Source organism: Felis catus, chromosome A2 (assembly GCF_018350175.1).
Source record: "Felis catus isolate Fca126 chromosome A2, F.catus_Fca126_mat1.0, whole genome shotgun sequence".
Classification (NCBI taxonomy): Eukaryota; Metazoa; Chordata; class Mammalia; order Carnivora; family Felidae; genus Felis; species Felis catus.
Window position 1 is genome coordinate 90229914 of NC_058369.1, and position 18788 is coordinate 90248701.

Here is an 18788-nt window from a genome sequence, read left to right on the forward strand (position 1 = left end):
ATCAAAAGCTAACAACCATTGACATACATCTCTTCTTATCCACTAACAAACATCTCTTCTTATCCATCTTTATAGAACTTTTAAACATTAGCCATAGCTGAAACTTGGCAGACTCTCGAATGAGTCTATAGATTTTGTGATGATCCAAAAATTATTTGAAATATCGAAAGAGATACATTTTAGTATAACTCTGTAGTATTTCTTCAATACAGTTTGAAAAATATGATATTGATTTCTCCTTGGCTATGGTGAAATGATGCCTTGTGTAGCTTACAGTCAGTCTTCAAGAGTGTGTTAAGCAACATTTCTATCCTTAGATAGTCTTCACTTTATATTGTGCCATATTTACCCTGCGGCATTTTCTTAATGAGGTTATTTTCCATGTCCGACTAACATAAATTGCTTAATTAATTTCCCTCACATCATTAAAAGCAATGAACTCCATTAATGTTACCGAGACTGAAAATAAATACAATGTTAGAAAGTTGAAACAATCATGAATCTCACTGTAGAAATTGCTTTGAATAAAATAGTCCAAATAGTATTGGCCTATTTACTGTAAATTATTAACACTGAAACTCAGACAACTTGGGTTATGACCTAGAGTCCAATACCCGTAGCTATAGTGAATATAGACAGATCGGATTTTTTTTTAAGTTTATTTATATATTTTGAGAAAGAGCATGAGTGGGGAAGGGGCAGAGGGAGAGGGAGAGAAGAGAATCCAAAGCAGCCTCCGCACTGTCAGCACAGAGCCCAATGTGGGGCCCAGACTCACAAACCAGGAGTTCATGACCTAAGCCGAAATCAAGAGTCAGATGTTTAAACAACTGAGCCACAGGGGCACCCCTACAGATTGTTAACTCAATACAGGTTTCATTGTCTTTATTTGTATAATAAAGATAATGGTTAGATTTTAAAGAATCATAGAGAAAAACAAAGATATCAAAAATTGGTTTGAATGTTTAAAACTAAGGACTTGGTGAGCTCCAGAGATGGTCAACCTTAAATAGGGTCAAAGGATTGATAAATAATTATTTTACCAGTAAATCTGTATCTCACAAAATAATTTTTTAAAAGAACTGTACACAAAAATAGCAAAAATATAAAGTGGGTCCAAATGATTTATTGATTTATCACTGTCATGTTAACAGTTTTTCCTCTGGAAATTTTCAGAAGAAGCAGAGGGAATGATATCAAAATTATGGGTGCCACAAGGCTTGTATATCATGTTGGCTTTTGTATCTCAGACTCCTTTGTCGAGGATGAAGTGTCAATCACACCGTCGTGTGACAATGAAACATGACACTGAAAATAAATCAAATCTGAAAACCTGAATCTCGTTTTACACCCAAGCCAACAACAACAAAAAATGACTTTTTAATAAGTAGTATAAATAAATAGTGAGAGAAAAAGCTAAAACTACTAATTTGGCAGTAATGTAGCGTGTACATTGTATATACACACAAATACCATTATATATATATATATATATATATATATATATATATATATATATATACCACTTTTTTCTTTATTCACTCATCTATCCATGGACTCTTGGGTTGCTTCCATGTCTTGGCTATTATAAATAATGCTGCAGTAAACACAAGGTGCATAAATCTTTTCAAATTAGTGTTTTTATTTTCTTTGCATAAATATCCAGTAGGGAAATTACTGGATCATATGGTATTTCTATTTTCAAGTTTTTGAGGAATCACTGTACTGTTTTTCACAGTGGCTGCACCTGTTTACATTCCCGCCAACAGTGGACAAGGGCTGCCTTTTCTCCACACCCTCACTAACATTTGTTATTTGTCTTTTTCATATTATCTAGCTGACAGATGAAAAGTAGTGTCTCATTTGGTTTTGATTTCTGTTTCCCTGATGATAAGTGATGTTGAGAAGCTTTTCATGGGTCTGTTGACCATCTGTATGTCTTCTTTGGAAAAATGTCTATTCAGCTCCTCTGCCCATTTTTTAACAGGATTTTCCTAGGGTTGAGTTGTGTAAGTTCTTTATATATTTTGAATATTAGCCCCACATTGAATATATCATTTTAAAATATCTTCTCCCATTCAGTAGGTTGTTTTCATTTTGGCAATGTTTTCCTTTGCTGTGCAAAAGTTTTTAATTTGGGTGTAGTCCCACTCTTTTGTTTTTGCCTTTTTCCCCCTTGCCTAAGGAGACATGTCTTGAAAAAATGTTACTAAGGTGGATGTCAAAGAAATTACTGCCTATGATTTCTTCTAGGTGTTTTATGACTTCAGGTCTCACATTCAGGTCTTTTTTCGATTTTGAGTTTATTTTTATGCATAGTGTTAGGAAGTGGACCGGCTTCATTCTTTCACATGTAGCTACTCCGTTTTCCCAATACCATTTGTTGGGAAACAAGACTGTCTTTTTCTCATTTCATGTTCTTGTGTCCCTTGTTCTAGATTGATTGGCCATAAAGTTGTGGGTTTATTTCAGGGCTCTCTATCTTACTCCACTGATCCATGTGCTTATTTTTCTGTCAGTACCATATTATTTTGGTGACTACAGCTCCATAGTATATCTTGAAATCTTGAATTGTGATACTTCCTGCTTTGTTCTTCTTTCTCAAGATTACTTGCGCTCTTCAGGATCTTTTGTGGTTCCATACAATTTAGGATTATTTATTCTAGTTCTGTTAACAATGTTGTTGCTAGGGGCACCTGCTTGTCTCAGTCATTTGAGTGTTTGATTCTTGATTTCAGCTCAGGTCATGATCCCAGGACTGTGGGATCAAGCTCTGTGTTGGGCTCTCTACTGATCATGGAGCCTGCTTAAGATTCTCTCTCTCTCTCTCTCTCTCTCTCTCTCTCTCTCTCTCTGCCTCTCTCTCTCAAAAAAATGTTGTTGGTATTTTGCTAGGGATTCCTTGAATCTGCAGATTGCTTGGGTGGTATGGACATGTTAACAATATTTGCTCCTCCAGTCCACCAGCAAGAATACTTTTCCATTTGTTAGTATCACTTTCAGTTTGTTTCATTGATGTCTTATAGTTTTTAGAGTGCAAGTCTTTTACCTCCTTGGTTAAATTTATTCCTAGGTATTTTATTATTTAAGTGCAATTATAAACGAATGTTGTTTTGCTTTCCCTTTCCGTTACTTTGTTTTTAGTGTGTAGAAGTATAACAGATTTCAGTATATTAATTTTGTATCATGCAACTTTACCATATTCATTTATTAGTTCCAATAATTTTTTTGGCAGAGTCTTTAGGGTTTTCTATATATACTACCATGTCCTTGCAAATAGAGTTTAAGTCCTTCCTTACCATTTTGAATGCCTTTTATTTTTTGTTGTTGTTGTTGTCTGATTGCTATGGCTAGGACTTCCAGTACTGTGTGAGATAAAAATGATGAGAGTGGACATCCTTGTCTTGTTTCTGTTTTTCACTATTTAAAAGAGTTTTTTAACGTTTATTTATTATTCAGAGACAGAGACAGAGCATGAGGAGGGGAGGGGCAGAGACGGGGAGACACAGAATCCGAAGCAGGCTCCAGGCTCTGAGCTGGCAGCACAGAGCCCAATGGGGGGCTCAAACTCACAAACCGTGAGTTCATGACCTGAGCTGAAGTCAGATGCTCAACCGACTGAGCCACCCAGGCGCCCCCAGTCTCTCACTATTAAGGATGATTTTAGCTGTGAGTTTTTCATATATGACCTTTTTTTATGTTGAAGTATCTTCCCTCTAACTGTACTTTGTGGAGAATTTTATCACGAACAGGTCTTGGATTTTGTCGAATGCTTTTTGTATGTGTGTCTATTTAAATAGTCATATGTTTTTTATCCTTTCTTCTCTTAATGTGATGTATCAGGTTGATGGAGTTGTAAATACTGAACCACCTTTGTATTCCTAGAGTAAATCTGACTTGATGATGCTGATTTTTTAAAGTATTGTTAAATTTAATTTGCTAATATTTTGTTGAGCTTTTTGCATCAGTGTTCCTCAAAGATACTGGCCTGTAGTTTTCTTTTCTTTTCTTTCTTTCTTTTTTTTTTCATGTCTTCATCTGGTTTTGATATCAGGGTTATGGGGCTTTGTATAATGAATTTGGAAGCTGACCTTTCTCTTCTACTTTCTTGGAATAATTTGAGAGTAATAAGCATTAACTGTTTTTTACATGTTTGGTAGAAATCGTCCATGAAGCCATTTGGCTTAGCTCTTCTGTTTGTTGGAAGGTTTTTTTGTTCTGTTTTGTTTTAATTGTTGATTCAAATTTTATTACTAGTAATTGGTCCGTTCAAATTTTCGGTGTTTTCCTGATTTAGTTTCAGAAGATTATATGTTTCTAGGAATTTATTCATTTCTTCTAGGTTGTCCAATTCTTGGCATATAATTTTTAAAATATCCTCTTATAATCCTTTGTATTCTGTGGTGTCATTTGTTATCTCCTCCATTTCTGACTTAACTATTCCCTTTTTTTCTTGTTGAATCTTGCTACAGGTTTGTCAATGTTGTTTATCTTTTCAAGGAACCTGCTCCTGGCTTCATTGATCTTTTCTATTCCTTTTTTTTTTTTTAAGTTTCTATTTCATTTACTTTTGCTCTAATCTTTATTATTCCCTTTTTTTCTATAAGCTTTGGATTTGTTCTTCTTTAGCTACCTCTTTTATGGGTAAAAGTTCATAAATAATTTTAAGCAAACATTGACTTAAAACATAAATAAATATCTCAAAAATCATAAATATTATTTATCCAAGCTCTCTGAAGTACTAAAACACTAAAAATATATATGAAAGTGTGATTAACGTTGTATCTGCTACTGTTATTGCAGACTGATTTATTTCTTTTTTATCTGTATAGTCATTTAAATCTTACTGACATATAGAAATACCTATGTTTAGAAATAGAACACTGACTTAATGATTCTGAGTTGGCAAGTCTAGAATGATTCTAAATTTATTTCTATTGCAGGAAATAAAGGATTGTTTGAGGCTTCCATATTAGTTTATATTTAGGGTTTGATGGCTACTCTTAAATAAATAGCCAGGGAAATTCTGTTTTGTAATGTCACTGTTTGTAATTTGGAACTGAAATGTCTCAAGCCCAGAGCATTTATTCCATCCTGGAACTCTAGTCTACTTCTTACCACATTTACTTAGTCATATAGAGGGTGTTTGGCCCCAGTTTACTAATCATATCAGTATGTCTACTTAGCATCAGAATGTGCAAAAGGTTTTTTAGCCCAGAATATAAGAAGCTAGCTTTGTATATTTCATTTCCGACTTGGTACGTTTGGCTAATTCACTAGTTTGCTCTATCCCACAAACCTGAACTCAAGTTTATGTCCCATCCTCCCCTTTCCATTCAACAAGTTGGGTCTCTTACCCTTTACATATCTCTTTACTTAGCTAGAAAAAATGGCATATATACTATGTATACAACTGCATGTTACATATACTATATGTATAATTAATAAAAGAAACCAAATGCCTGTGCGTAATAGCATATACATATCATTATAACATAATCTGTCTTAATATGGTCACATTTTAATTCAAACTATTTTGGGGAATTTTTATGTTTCTTTTCATTATCTGATTATCAACCTGTTCTTACAACTTTTTATATTCTCAACTTATTTGAGTAAGTTATAATTATTTTTCAGTGTTGGATGCCAAACTGTAACAATTTGAACAGTCGGAGGCCCTATTGGCTTACTCTTTATCCTTTCAAAATTATCATAGAGATTTTTAGTTTCTTAGCAGTAAGCATATAATCCAGATGTACTTTGCTTTTTTTTTCTTACATCACAACATGGAATGAGCTTCTCTCTAATAATAGAAATTCCTTTTAATGATTTTTTTAATGTTAATTTATTTTTGAAGCAAGAGAGAGACAGAGTGTTAATGGGGGAGGGGCAGAGAGAAGGAGACACAGAATCTGAAACAGGCTCCAGGCTCTGAGCTGTCAGCACAGAGCCCAAAGCAGGGCTCAAATCCACAAACCGCGAGATCATGACCTGAGCAGAAGTCGGTCGCTTAACTGACTAAGCCACCTAGAAGCACCCCTAGAAGTTTCTTTTGAAGGAAAATATTATCTCATATCAATCTTAGTGATAGAGACATACAACAGATTTATTTTATTTAATAAACATTTATGGAGCATATATGATACAATAAGGTTTTTCATGGAGGTACAACTAAATAAGACTCCTTTGCTCTTGATTTTATTTTAAAATTGAGTTAATGTGGAATTACTTTATAATTTATTTTTGTTACTATTTTTGCTTTTGTTGCATTTATTATTATGTTTCAGAATAATGTATTCATTTCTATTTATAGCACATAATATCTAAAGGGTTTAGGGTCATACTGTAATATCAATATTTGCGTAATTTTATTTTTCAAGAATGGATACATATTTTAGGGCTGAAGGTCATAATTTCCTTTTATCAGTTCTTGTAAGCTAGAACTTTACCCCAAGGAAAAAATGTGTTATCACTAATGTAGGCAGTATTACTTAGCTTGTCAAGGCATGTTGCTTCAAATTCCAGGGTAGCTCTGAAATATCTGGAAGAATTGGAAACTAATGATATGCCTTTTGGTGTAGCAAGTTGACATGTTGATAGATTAGATATTCCCAACAAAACATCACTGTAATTACACTGTAATCACAAGGGTCAATGTGCAGATCTTTTTTGATCACGCTTTATGTCTTCTGCCTTGTTAAATCAGTAATTTATTATGGAAATCTTATCTTTAGAGATTGAAGCTCATCTCCTACCCCATTTATTGGCCTGACTAGACCTAGATAGCAAGTAAAAATAGGAAGAAACACACACACGCGGGCACACACACACACACACACACACACACACACACACGTAGGCTATCAGGTATTTCTTTTTCTTTGTGTTACTCCATATGTATTTGTTTGTTTTGAGTTTTGTTGGGAAGAAGGAAATAAAAAGGAGATTGGCAATTGCATTGCTCCAAATTCAAAACCTGCAGAGAAGATTTGCTGAGAGCATTTTCTCTAGTTATCTGGTAAGAGGTGCAGAAAAAATAATAGTTTAATCTTTTTTCCCTGAGTAATTAATCAATTGACCCTTGGATAGTGGTAAATAAGCTATTATAATATTAAATTGGATAAATGTGCCCAAATTCTTCATAAATGGAAATCAAAAATATAATTCTCACAATACGTCAGGTGTACTCTCACAGTAGGAAGTTTACAAATTACATTTAGTGATATGCTGCTTAATTCCATTCATAGAAAACTTGATATCGATATAGTATTGAAAACTATTTTTGAGTTTTTAACAGTATAAAATTTGAGGATATTAAAATATTTTTGCTAGGGTTTATTTGCGTGGCATTAGTGACCACATACGTCGGGAACAGGCAAATATATACTGTGGTCTCATTAGTTTTTTCACTAGCATATCATTTTAATTTTCCATTGTCTTAGTTTCTTTTGCCACAAAAGGTGATTGCTGAGGTAGGCTATATATAATATGTTTTTATATTTGATTATTTTGCTTTTAAGTTTTTCAAGATCTCCTGGGGGAGGTGTGTCTGCAAGAGAAGCAAAGGCTGATTTAAGATGGTAAAATGATTATATTTTGGCTGTAGTGCAAAATATAAAAGAAATTGATCCTCAGTTTAACTTGTCAATCCTTGTTATCTGTTCTGCAATACATAAGAGATATGCACACTAAAAATATGTCAGGCTGCAAAGTATTCACCAATTAAAAGTAAAGAAAAAGAAAGTTGCCATCTATTCAGTGTTACTGTCCAGATCAGACCTGGCTTAGATTATTATTATTAAGAACTGTATTATTCCTGCATTTCCCCCTTAATCTTAACTTTAGTGATCTCAAGCCTATATATATATATATATTTTTTTTTTTCTTCTTAAAGTATTCGAGCCCCAATTCCATGTCAAATAAATAGCTTTTGAAACCTAATCATCTAGATATTTAATCATAAGTATTTCTCATCCATATATTTCCATAGTTATTGTTGTCACTCTAGTCTACTAAATATAAGGTGTTCAAATTTTGGCCTTCACTCACACTTTGCGCTTCTACTTATTTCTAGCATTGGGGGGTATTTTATGATCAAATTTGGCCTAAATCCATTAACCATGAGCTTATGTTCTTACCCCCCAAAATTACATATTTACATTTAAACCAACATGTATGACAGAATAGAATATTGTGTGGATGGAGTGTGGCTAGGTTACTGATAGCACAGGATTCTCAACCTTCGTTAGCACGAGCAAGGGAAATTGTACAGGCAGGTAGAACCAAGCTGGCATCAGGAGACTGGTTGCATATGAGATCCAGAGAAAATCTTGAATCCCCCAACCAATTTCATGGCCTAGAAAAATCCAAATCTCCCCTGAAGATTTGTGCTAATTTTTTCAGTGCTTCCATGCTTCTGGCCTTCTCTCCTTCTTGGGTGGTAACTTCTTTAACCATCACCTTTGTTCTGCTCCGGGTTGAGAGTCACATGAGTTTTAGTGGCCTTCTTTTGTTCTCTCAATCAAAACATATTCACACAAAACATTCATTTCTTTTTAGATTTACTCAATATTTGGGGGGGGGGGGCATTTGGATGGAGTCAGATCATGCATCAAAAAGGCTAAGCCATCTTTATTAAACTCACATTTGTTGCTTCCTTTTCTCTTCTCCCTCTCCTACTATTATGCAGAGCAATCGGGCTACATCTTTATTTCATGCCCGCGTAACTGAGGTACACAGCAGAAAAAAATGCTCATTTGTGCAGTGCACCCGAGAACAGTGTTGTGCTTATGGATAATTTTCTTTTTACAGAGACACTATGTAATGGGGATTTACTAGTGTGCTGAGCCAGATCCAAACCTGATCACAAAGAGGAGAGAGGAGTTGTAATGAACATCCCTGTATAATTTTATGAGCCAATCCAAGTAGAATCTTTTAGCAAGAGCGGTACCAAAGCAGTGAGGTTTTCAAGAGGCACGCTGAGGTTAAGACATTTGCATTGTATTCCAACATCAGATCTCAAAAGAAACAGAACATGTTACTTACAATCAAAAGTGGATCAGTATTCCAGTCAGGATATTAGGTACACTGTCTTTCCCATAAGGGTGGATGTTTACTGCCTCTTACTCACTGTAGTATGTGTAGTACGGGAGGGACTTACTTTATTCTTTATTTCTCTATTCCACCCTCAGAATACAGAATGACTGATATGACTGTGTGTCAGAGGGGCCCATCCCAGTTTGTGAGTTTTTTTTTTTTATAATTTAACTTTATTTTTTTAATGTTTTTAAAAATTTACATCCAAATTAGTTAGCATATAGTGAAACAATGAATTCAGGAATAGATTCCTTAGTGCCCCTTACCCATTTAGCCCATCCCCCCTCCCACAACCCCTCCAGCAACCCTCTGTATGTTCTCCATATTTATGAGTCTCTTTTGTTTTTTTCCCCCCTCCCTGTTTTTATATTATTTTTGTTTCCCTTCCCTTATGTTCATCTGTTTTGTCTCTTAAAGTCCTCATAGGAGTGAAGTCAGTTTGTGAGTTTTTATACCTAATTCCTAATCTCCCTCGTGAGCATTCTGCAAAGGATCTTTGGAATAGAGCAATTCGATGCGGATTTACCACATGTCTGGGACTCCTAGAGTCTAAATTGCAATTCAACCCTGTACTTCAAAGTTGGAAAAACTTGTTAATGTTGATCTGCTTCTTCCTCTCCTATGTATGGTGACTTCCCTCCCCATCCACTGCACTGCCAAAGTTGAAACAGTTATGTGTTACATCTTGGCCAGAAAGAATTTGTCATATTTTAGATTTCGGGTAATTATATCACTTTGGAGCCTAAGATCTCAGTTGGGCTTAAAATGTTTCTATGTGTAAATTATCTTTATTGTTCTCATTTTTAGTGTTAGAGTGACAATGCCCTGCATACTTATGTGTTCTGATGGAAGCAAAAGTTTCAAGCCATGCTTTCTTAAATAGTTCTCTCACTTTGCAAATTATAAATTTCAATATTTATAAATATTAATATCAGAGTATTTCTTATACTATTAAGAGTACAAGAGAATACATATTTTAATATAAACATAAGACCATCTCATTATAATAATAAGTGATATCCCAATATCATAAGAAAACAAAATTTTATAAGAATGTTAATCACATAAAACATGAAAAATGACTCCTGAGCCACATTCTGACACAGGCTACAACATGGTTGAAACTTGAAGACATTGTGCTAAGTGAGATAAACCAGACACAAAAGAACAAATATGGTGTAATCCAACTTACATGAGATATCTACAGAGGTCAAATTCATGGAAACACCAAATAGTGTTGATTGCCGGGGACTGAAAACACCACCACTGGCCAAAGTTGGAACAATTTGAGCAGAAAGTAAATGACAATATTGGATTATAACCTAAATAATAAAATAAACATGCATGAACACACACTGATATAAATAAATGATTGAATCAATGGGTAAAATAGAAGGGAAGCTAATACTTCTTTGCAGGAAATCCCAATTAGTAAATATAAAAATAATGAAATAGAAAAATACACGGTGGTAATCACTGCAGGCTAGGTTCACAGACCATACTAATCCTTGTGGGTGAGAGTATGAGGAGAAACAATATTTTCATAGACTTAAAAGATGTTTTCCTCAATATATTTTTATTAGAATGGAAACAGGATAATATTTATATTGAAGAAATATGGCAGACACTGCAGAGTTGTTATCTGTTTCCTTTTTAATACATATAAATATAATATTCCCCTTGATATCAGACACTAAAAAAAATTCCTCCACAAATTGAGGGCGTCTAAAAAATTCTAAATCAGTATTTTTCAAAATTGTCAACATCAAGAAAACACGGGAAGACAAGATCTGTCATAGGTTGGAAAAAGAAAAAAATGAATGATAAATGAAATGTGAATACTGAATTGGATGCCAGAATTAAAAAAAAGATAGGGGTGAAATAGGAGTAACTTAAATAGTTTAAAAACGAATTTCTTAGTTTCAGTAATGGGTACGTAAAATGTTAAAATTAGGGCAAACTGAGTGGAGGGGACAAGGGAAATCTGTATACTATTTTTGCAACTGTTCTTTTAGTTTAAATTTATTTCAAAACGAAACGGTTTTAAAAAATGAAATTCACCCGCTTTTAAAGGTATGACTTTTGGAGGCAATCATGTCTCTCTTTTGGGAGGGAGGGTAATTATTTTAGATATTTGAAAGCAGCATAACAGTATTTATTTAGCTGGGTACATATCCATTCATTCTTTATTCATTCATACATTTATTCTCCCATCCATCCATCCATTCACTAATTCACTTAAGGGTGTTCCAATATGCAATTTTCACTGAATTACTTAGGTTTTGCAACATACGTGTAAATATTTTTAACTGGAACTTTAATATAATCTTAAACACAAGTCCTCATTTGGACTCTTCTATGCTACAAAATGTTACATGCAATATAAAATACATTTTCTTTAAATAAGGACTACCTGGAAAATTCACATTAACACTAGTTTGTTAAAATCTAATTCTTGTCTTGAGTGCTATTTGTGACTAATTTAATTTTAATACCTACTAACATTTATCACTTATTATTAACTTACCATTATTTACCTTTCTTATTTTTGATAAAATGCTCAGGAAATAAAAATGAAATCTGAGAAACAGTAGGACCATCTAAAAGTAATACATTCTTAAGAGTGAAACCATATGGTATCTGTCTTTCTCTGTATGGCTTATTTCACTTAGCATCACACTCTCCAGTTTCATCCACGTTGCTACAAAAGGCCATATTTCATTTTTTTTTTATTGCCACGTAGTACTCCATTGTGTATATAAACCACAATTTCTTTATCCATTCATCAGTTGATGGACATTTAGGCTCTTTCCATAATTTGGCTATTGTTGAGAGTGCTGCTATGAACATTGGGGTACAAGTGGCCCTATGCATCAGTACTCCTGTATCCCTTGGATAAATTCCTAGCAGTGCTATTGCTGGGTCATAGGGTAGGTCTATTTTTAATTTTCTGAGGAACCTCCACACTGCTTTCCAGAGCGGCTGCACCAATTTGCATTCCCACCAACAGTGCAAGAGGGTTCCCGTTTCTCCACATCCTCTCCAGCATCTAGAGTCTCCTGATTTGTTCATTTTGGCCACTCTGACTGGCGTGAGGTGATACCTGAGTGTGGTTTTGATTTGTATTTCCCTGATAAGGAGCGACGCTGAACATCTTTTCATGTGCCCGTTGGTCATCCGGATGTCTTCTTTAGAGAAGTGTCTATTCATGTTTTCTGCCTATTTCTTCACTGGGTTATTTGTTTTTCGGGTGTGGAGTTTGGTGAGCTCTTTATAGATTTTGGATACTAGCCCTTTGTCCGATATGTCATTTGCGAATATCTTTTCCCATTCCGTTGGTTGCCTTTTAGTTTTGTTGGATCCTGAGAAACTTAACAGGAACCCATGGGGGAGGGGAAGGAAAAAAAAAAAAGAGGTTAGAGTGGGAGACAGCCAAAGCATAAGAGACTGTTAAAAACTGAGAACAAACTGAGGGTTGATGGGCGGGGGGGGGGGGGGGGGGGGGGGGGGGGGAGGGAGGAGAGGGTGGGTGATGGGTATTGAGGAGGGCACCTTTTGGGATGAGCACTGGGTGTTGTATGGAAACCAATTTGTCAATAAATTTCATATATTAAAAAAAATAATAAAATAAAATAAAAGTAATACATTCTTTGCTCTTTTTTTTTTTTTGGTATTTAATTGTAACCATTTCCAAAAATTTCTAAGTGTGAGCTCAAAAATCTACAATGAGACTATTGAAAGCAAAAAAAAAAAAAAGAAAGAAAGAAAAAGAAAAAGAAAAAGAAAAAGAAAAGAAGGGAAAAGAAAAAAAAGAAAAAAAATAGTACTATTTATCCCCTAAGCAAACAAAAACAGATCCAATGTAAACATAGCATCTTCTTTTCATTCAAGTCATTGTGAGTGATTCCAATCTTTTCCAAGAAGCTTTCAGTGACTAATCTATCAGTCATGAAGTGTGTGTAAACACCAAAATAAATAAATGCATGAAAACACTTCTTTGGGAATATAGAATCATCTGTTTATGTTGTATACTGTGAGTCGATACAAGAGTTGATTTCTGACTCGATACGTACATTCCCAAGGGCTGTAAGGCTACCTATCACTTTCCTTGATAAAGCAGTAGAAAATCTGACAGTTGTCAGAAAGGATTTCAGTGAGCATCCTAAAAATAAAAGGAAAGAGCAAATTGTGTGGATCTTTTTTCAAGCGATCTCAGCTCTAGAAAGTTCCAGAAGAGTGAATATAAATGATAGATTCATTTTGAAATATACTGCTAATTGATATTGATAGTAGAATAATTAAGTACCCAGAGTAGACTTGAACCAAAACTGTAAAGTAGATGACTTTTCAACTTGGGAATCTTAATGGGGATTATTGTACACTTTTTTTTTCATTCTACTGTAGTTTCTAACTCTGCAATCTTTGCAACCCCTAGTGCCACACAGGCACCCTGTATTCCTCATGTGTACCTTTGCGTGGAAACTGGACTTATGCCAACTTACCTTCTTTCCTTTTCTTCCTCTCTTCCTTCCTTCTGATAAATATCTATGCAGTGTTGATTACACACTAGGCTCTAAGCTAAGAGATCGTACAGCATTCTATATAAAATTATCACAGCTCTTAGCCACACACAGAATGTATGGCTTGCTGTCTAGCAGATAAAAAAGACAATAAACAAATAAATATACACACATCTCTTGCCTTCTGTAATGCATCTCCTTACCTTGCCTCTGATATTAGCCTCAGTTAATATGGGTTGTAGTAGACAGTTCTGGTGAGAACAGACTTACCTGGTGCTGACACTCCCCATTCCTACACTTAACATCTTGCCACTTTTGTTCCCCAATGACTTTTCCAATACCACTATATCTTGGCCTTTGAGCACATGCTGTTAAGAAGGTCAGAATAGAGTTAAAGACCTTGGAGGCCATCCTCTGCCAGTAGAAGAAAGCAGCTGATAGATAAATGTTCTAGCCTTTTATCTGTTAGGAAGTCAATTCAAGCAGGCTTTTTAAACAGTTATCAAGGGCTGCTAGTAGCACTGTGCATCTGTTTTTTACTAATGTGACATATATAATACATCCTGATACAGAATTTTCTTTATTCTCTGAATTGCTTACTTTGTTCTATTATATCTCCATTCTGGGCTTCATCCTCCCCAAAATATCTGCACTCAAGTCCTTGTTTCAAGTCCTGCTGTTAGAGGATCAAAAAAAATTAGAAGAATATCCTTTCAATTCAGCAAATGAATGCCTAATTATAAGTCACATTAATTTTGATGACTAATAAAGAAAAGGGTATTAACAACAGAGAAACTTTTGTGGATTTTTCTGAGGGGTAGGGAGGTTTATGAGGAGTTAATTGTGTTGGCCTGGAATTGACCTGAGCGACTTAAGTATCTAAAGGGCACTGGCTCCTGCTTAAATTATGAAATGCACTGGTTAATACAAAGAGTTAATACAAATTTGGGGACGGGTTGTTTAAGCTTGGCAGTGGTGATTATTAATATCAGTTAGACTGATGATTTATACCTTCTGAGAATCCCGGAGGACTCTTCCGTGGCACTCTTTACATAGCAAGAAATATGCCTACATTCCTAGCAAGGTATAAGCACCCCCAGCTGAGACTCTAATTTAAGCTTCCTGGTTCCTCTGTGTTATAAGACCACCGTGGCAGTTTCTGATCAGATCAGAATAATCACAATGACCATCATAGCTCTTATAAAGCAAGAAAAATGAAAACTTGAGTATGTGTTATAATCATTGGTCAAAATACTTATTCTTAACACTGTTCCTATCCTGTATCTTTTTCCTAAAATAAACCATAGGTTACTGAGCATTGACATTTTGGGTCCTATAATCTTCTCTAATGCTAAAACCCTGTCTAACTCCCAATCTTATGCAGAGGAGATCATACTTATCAGTGAAGAAACTACCTTATTTTTGTTATTGTTGTTATGAACAAATCATTCAATATATGTTGGTTTAACTTCAAGAAGGATCAGTATAATTTTCCATCGTAACAGGTATAAGAAGACAAATCTTGTGATTATCTCAATAGAAAAGGTATTTTACAAAATTCAGTGTTCATTCCTGAGAAAAACTTTCAACAAACCGAGAACTGAAAGAAACTTTCTCAACCTGATAAAGGTCATTTATGTAAAACCTACAGCTGACATCATACTTAATGTTAAATGGTCATTATCAGAACAAGACAAGAATATCTTACTACTTTTACTTCAACACTGTAGTAGATTATAGCCAGTGCAATAAGACAAAGAAAAATAGAATTCAGATTGGTAACAAAGACATAAAACTCTTGTTTAACATGAGATGTTGACATGATTGGCTATGTAGACAATGTAATGAAAACTAAAATAACATGCTAGAATTATTGTGGTGAGTAAGGTTTTAGAAGACAACTGACAAAAATTTGCTACATTTCTATATACTCTCAAGAAATTGAAGCAATAAAAGCAATTTATAATAGCATCAAAAGTACACAAAATCTGACAAAAATGGTCAGATTTGTACTAATGGTCAGATTTGTAAAAATTACAAACATTGTTGAAAGTCACTAAAGATCTCAAAAAAAGCAGGAATATACTTTGTGGGTTGACTATCAATATATGTAAGATGTAAAATTTCTCAAAGTGTAGATATAATGCATTCCCAATCAAAGATCAAACAGGTGTTTTTCCCCTGTAGAATTAACAAATGAGTGTAAAAATCAAATAGAAATGCAAAGTACTAGATTAACCAAAAGTCTGAAAAGCAATGATAAGCACAACCTACTTTTAAGACTCATTATAAAACTATACTTATCAAAAAGTATGGAGGTGAAGTCAAGGTAAATGATCTATAGAATAAAATAGAGAGTGCAGGATTAGACTTACATGTATATTGACAACTGATTTTAGCAAATGTGCAAAGTATACTCAGGAGAAAATGAATCATCTTTTTGATGGATGTTACTGAAATTACCATACCCCTGTATTTAAAATACTTTGATAAATGTTTTACGCTATATGCAAAAATTAATCCAAATTGGATCATATATAAAAATGAAAATCCTAAAATTATGAAAGTTTCTCAGGAGATCTTAAGAGAAAATCTTTGTGACACTTGGTTAGGCAAATATTTCTTAGATATTGCAACAAAAGCATATTCCATAGAAGAGAATTTGATATATTGGACTTTGTGAAAAATAAAAGCTTTGTTTTTCAAAAGTCACTCTTAAGAGAATGAAAACACATAATACAAACTGGGAGAGTATTTTTGTCAATCATGTATTGGCTAACAGACTTGTGGACAAGTTCCACAAACAGCTCTCAAAAGTCACTAAGAAAAAAATACTGAAAATACTTAAACAGCTACTTCAAAGAAGGTATAGATTTCCAATAAGTATATGATTTCAGTAAACATATATATTATTTCCAATAAATGTATGTTTTATATATGCTCAAATCATTGATCAGTAAGGAAACCCAAAGCAAAACCACAATAAGATGTCACTCCACTCATATTATAACGGCTTAATTAAAAAAAAAAAGAAAGAAAGAGAGAAAAAGAAAAAAAAAGCCATCATAACAAGGGTTGGCAAGGATATGGAGGAACTGAAAGACACTATTGGTGAGAATGTAAAATAGTCTCTCTGCACTGACATTGGAGGCTGTGGCAGGAGGTGTGGCCTGTGCATGCAGAATATTGCCTGTGAGTTCCTGGACGGGTACCTGCCCCCTAAATGCTCTTTCAGAACCGCGTCATCGTCACCAAGGACGACGCGTCCATCCAGATGAATGTGGTCAAGATTGACAAGGTGACAGGCAAGTTCACCAGCTAATTTAAAACCAACGATATCTGTGCATCCATTTGCAGGATGGATGGGTCACATGACTCCATCCTCGGACTGGCAAAGGCCTTGGGCAATGTTTCAGTGAACTTCTGACTGGAGAGGATAATGGATGTGGAATATTTACCATAAATAAATAGCAACCCCTCTCCCCCACAAAGAGAAAGAAAATGTAAAATGGCACCTCCACTTTGGAAAACTGTTTGCTTGTTTTTGTGTTTACCATACCATACTGTCAGTCCACTCCTAGATATTTTTTCTAGAGAGTAAAAGCTATTTATCTGCTTATATAAAGACTTGTATAGAAATGTTCTTGGAAACTTTATTTGTAATAGCCAGAATCATGTAATAATCTATTAACAGATAAGTAGATTAAAAAATTGTAGCATAGTCATATAATACAATACTACTCAGCAATAAAAATATAAATATGATACATATGTAAATTCCATCTTTATTATGCTGAGTGAAAAAAACAGGCATATAAGAGAATTCACTTGACAATTCTATTTATATAAAACAAAAAATGCAAAGTACTCCATTGTGACAGAAAGCAAATGTGTATAATATACTGCTATTATTTTATTTTAGAAGTTTAATTATATTTTAAACCTATTAAAATAAGTAAAAATATATATTTGTAACTTTAACTTCTTTTTTAGCATTTCCAGACCTCCACATATCTTTGTCTAAATCCAAAGTTTTATCTGATTTTATACCCCTTTTTTCATAAAACTTTTTAAGATTTATTTTAATACAACTGTGCATGTAATATATTGTCTCACCTTTCATTTGTTTAAGAAATCTGTATTTCACCTTCAGTTCTGAAAGATAGTCTCTCTGGGTATAATATTCTAAGTTGAATTTTCTTCTTTATTTCATTACATAAGGGATGACTCTCCAATATCTTCTGGCTTGCATTATCTCTAGTAATGAATCTTACATATTTTATAATCTTATGCCTCTGTAAATAATGTACGTTTTTAAATTTTTTATTTATTTATTTTGAGAGAGTGTCTGTATGATGAGCAGAAGAGTGACAGGGAGAGAGAGAGAGAGAGAGAGAGAGAGAGAAAGAGAATCCCAAGTGGGCTCCATGCTGTCAGCACAGAGCCTGACATGAGACTCGATCTCATAAACTGTAAGATCATGGCCTGAGCTGAATCCAAGAGTCAGATGCTTAACCAGGTGAGCCACCCAGGCACCTCAACGTACATTTTTTTCAATGATTGCCTTTAACATTTTTTGTGTTTGGTTTTCAGAATTTTGTCTTTGCTGTACTGGACATATCATTTGAATTTGTGTTTGTTCATGTGTGTATATGTTGGTTTTTAATCTATTTTGAATACATGGTGTTTCTAAGATATTTGTTTAATTGATTTAATGATGTTTGGAAAATTTCTTGACATTTTCTGTAAAAGTTTACTCTGTATTCCTTTCCTTCTAGGATTCCAATTACATTTTAAACAGTATGTTTTTATTAGTGTCTTGTTAACATTGACTGCTTTGTCTCTTGCAAAGTTTTTTTCTTTCCTTCTCCTTCCTCTTCTCTTGGAATTGTGTACTTTCACAATAAAATTTAGAAAACCTATGTAGCACATATATATGCAATTCTTAATCAGTCAAATAGACCTGACTTGTCTTTAGGTTTTCTAGTTATTCTGATTGCTTTCAGGACAGCAATTTCTCTTAATCACTCCTTGTGTGAGGAGAAATAAGAGGAGATTTCACAGTGCTAATTAAAGAGCTAAGAAAGGTTGGCTAAAACAGAATCTACAGAATTTCATGAAATATTTGGCCATTGTTATTTTTCATTTCACACAGAACAAATGCCTATTAAA

The 18788-nt window shown here is 34.1% G+C and overlaps 1 pseudogene; it reads left to right on the forward strand.

The window, feature by feature from the left end:
• The first annotated feature begins 16792 nt into the window (after nt 1–16792).
• Nucleotides 16793–17043, forward strand: LOC101095328 (annotated as a pseudogene).
• Nucleotides 17044–18788: the final 1745 nt, after the last annotated feature.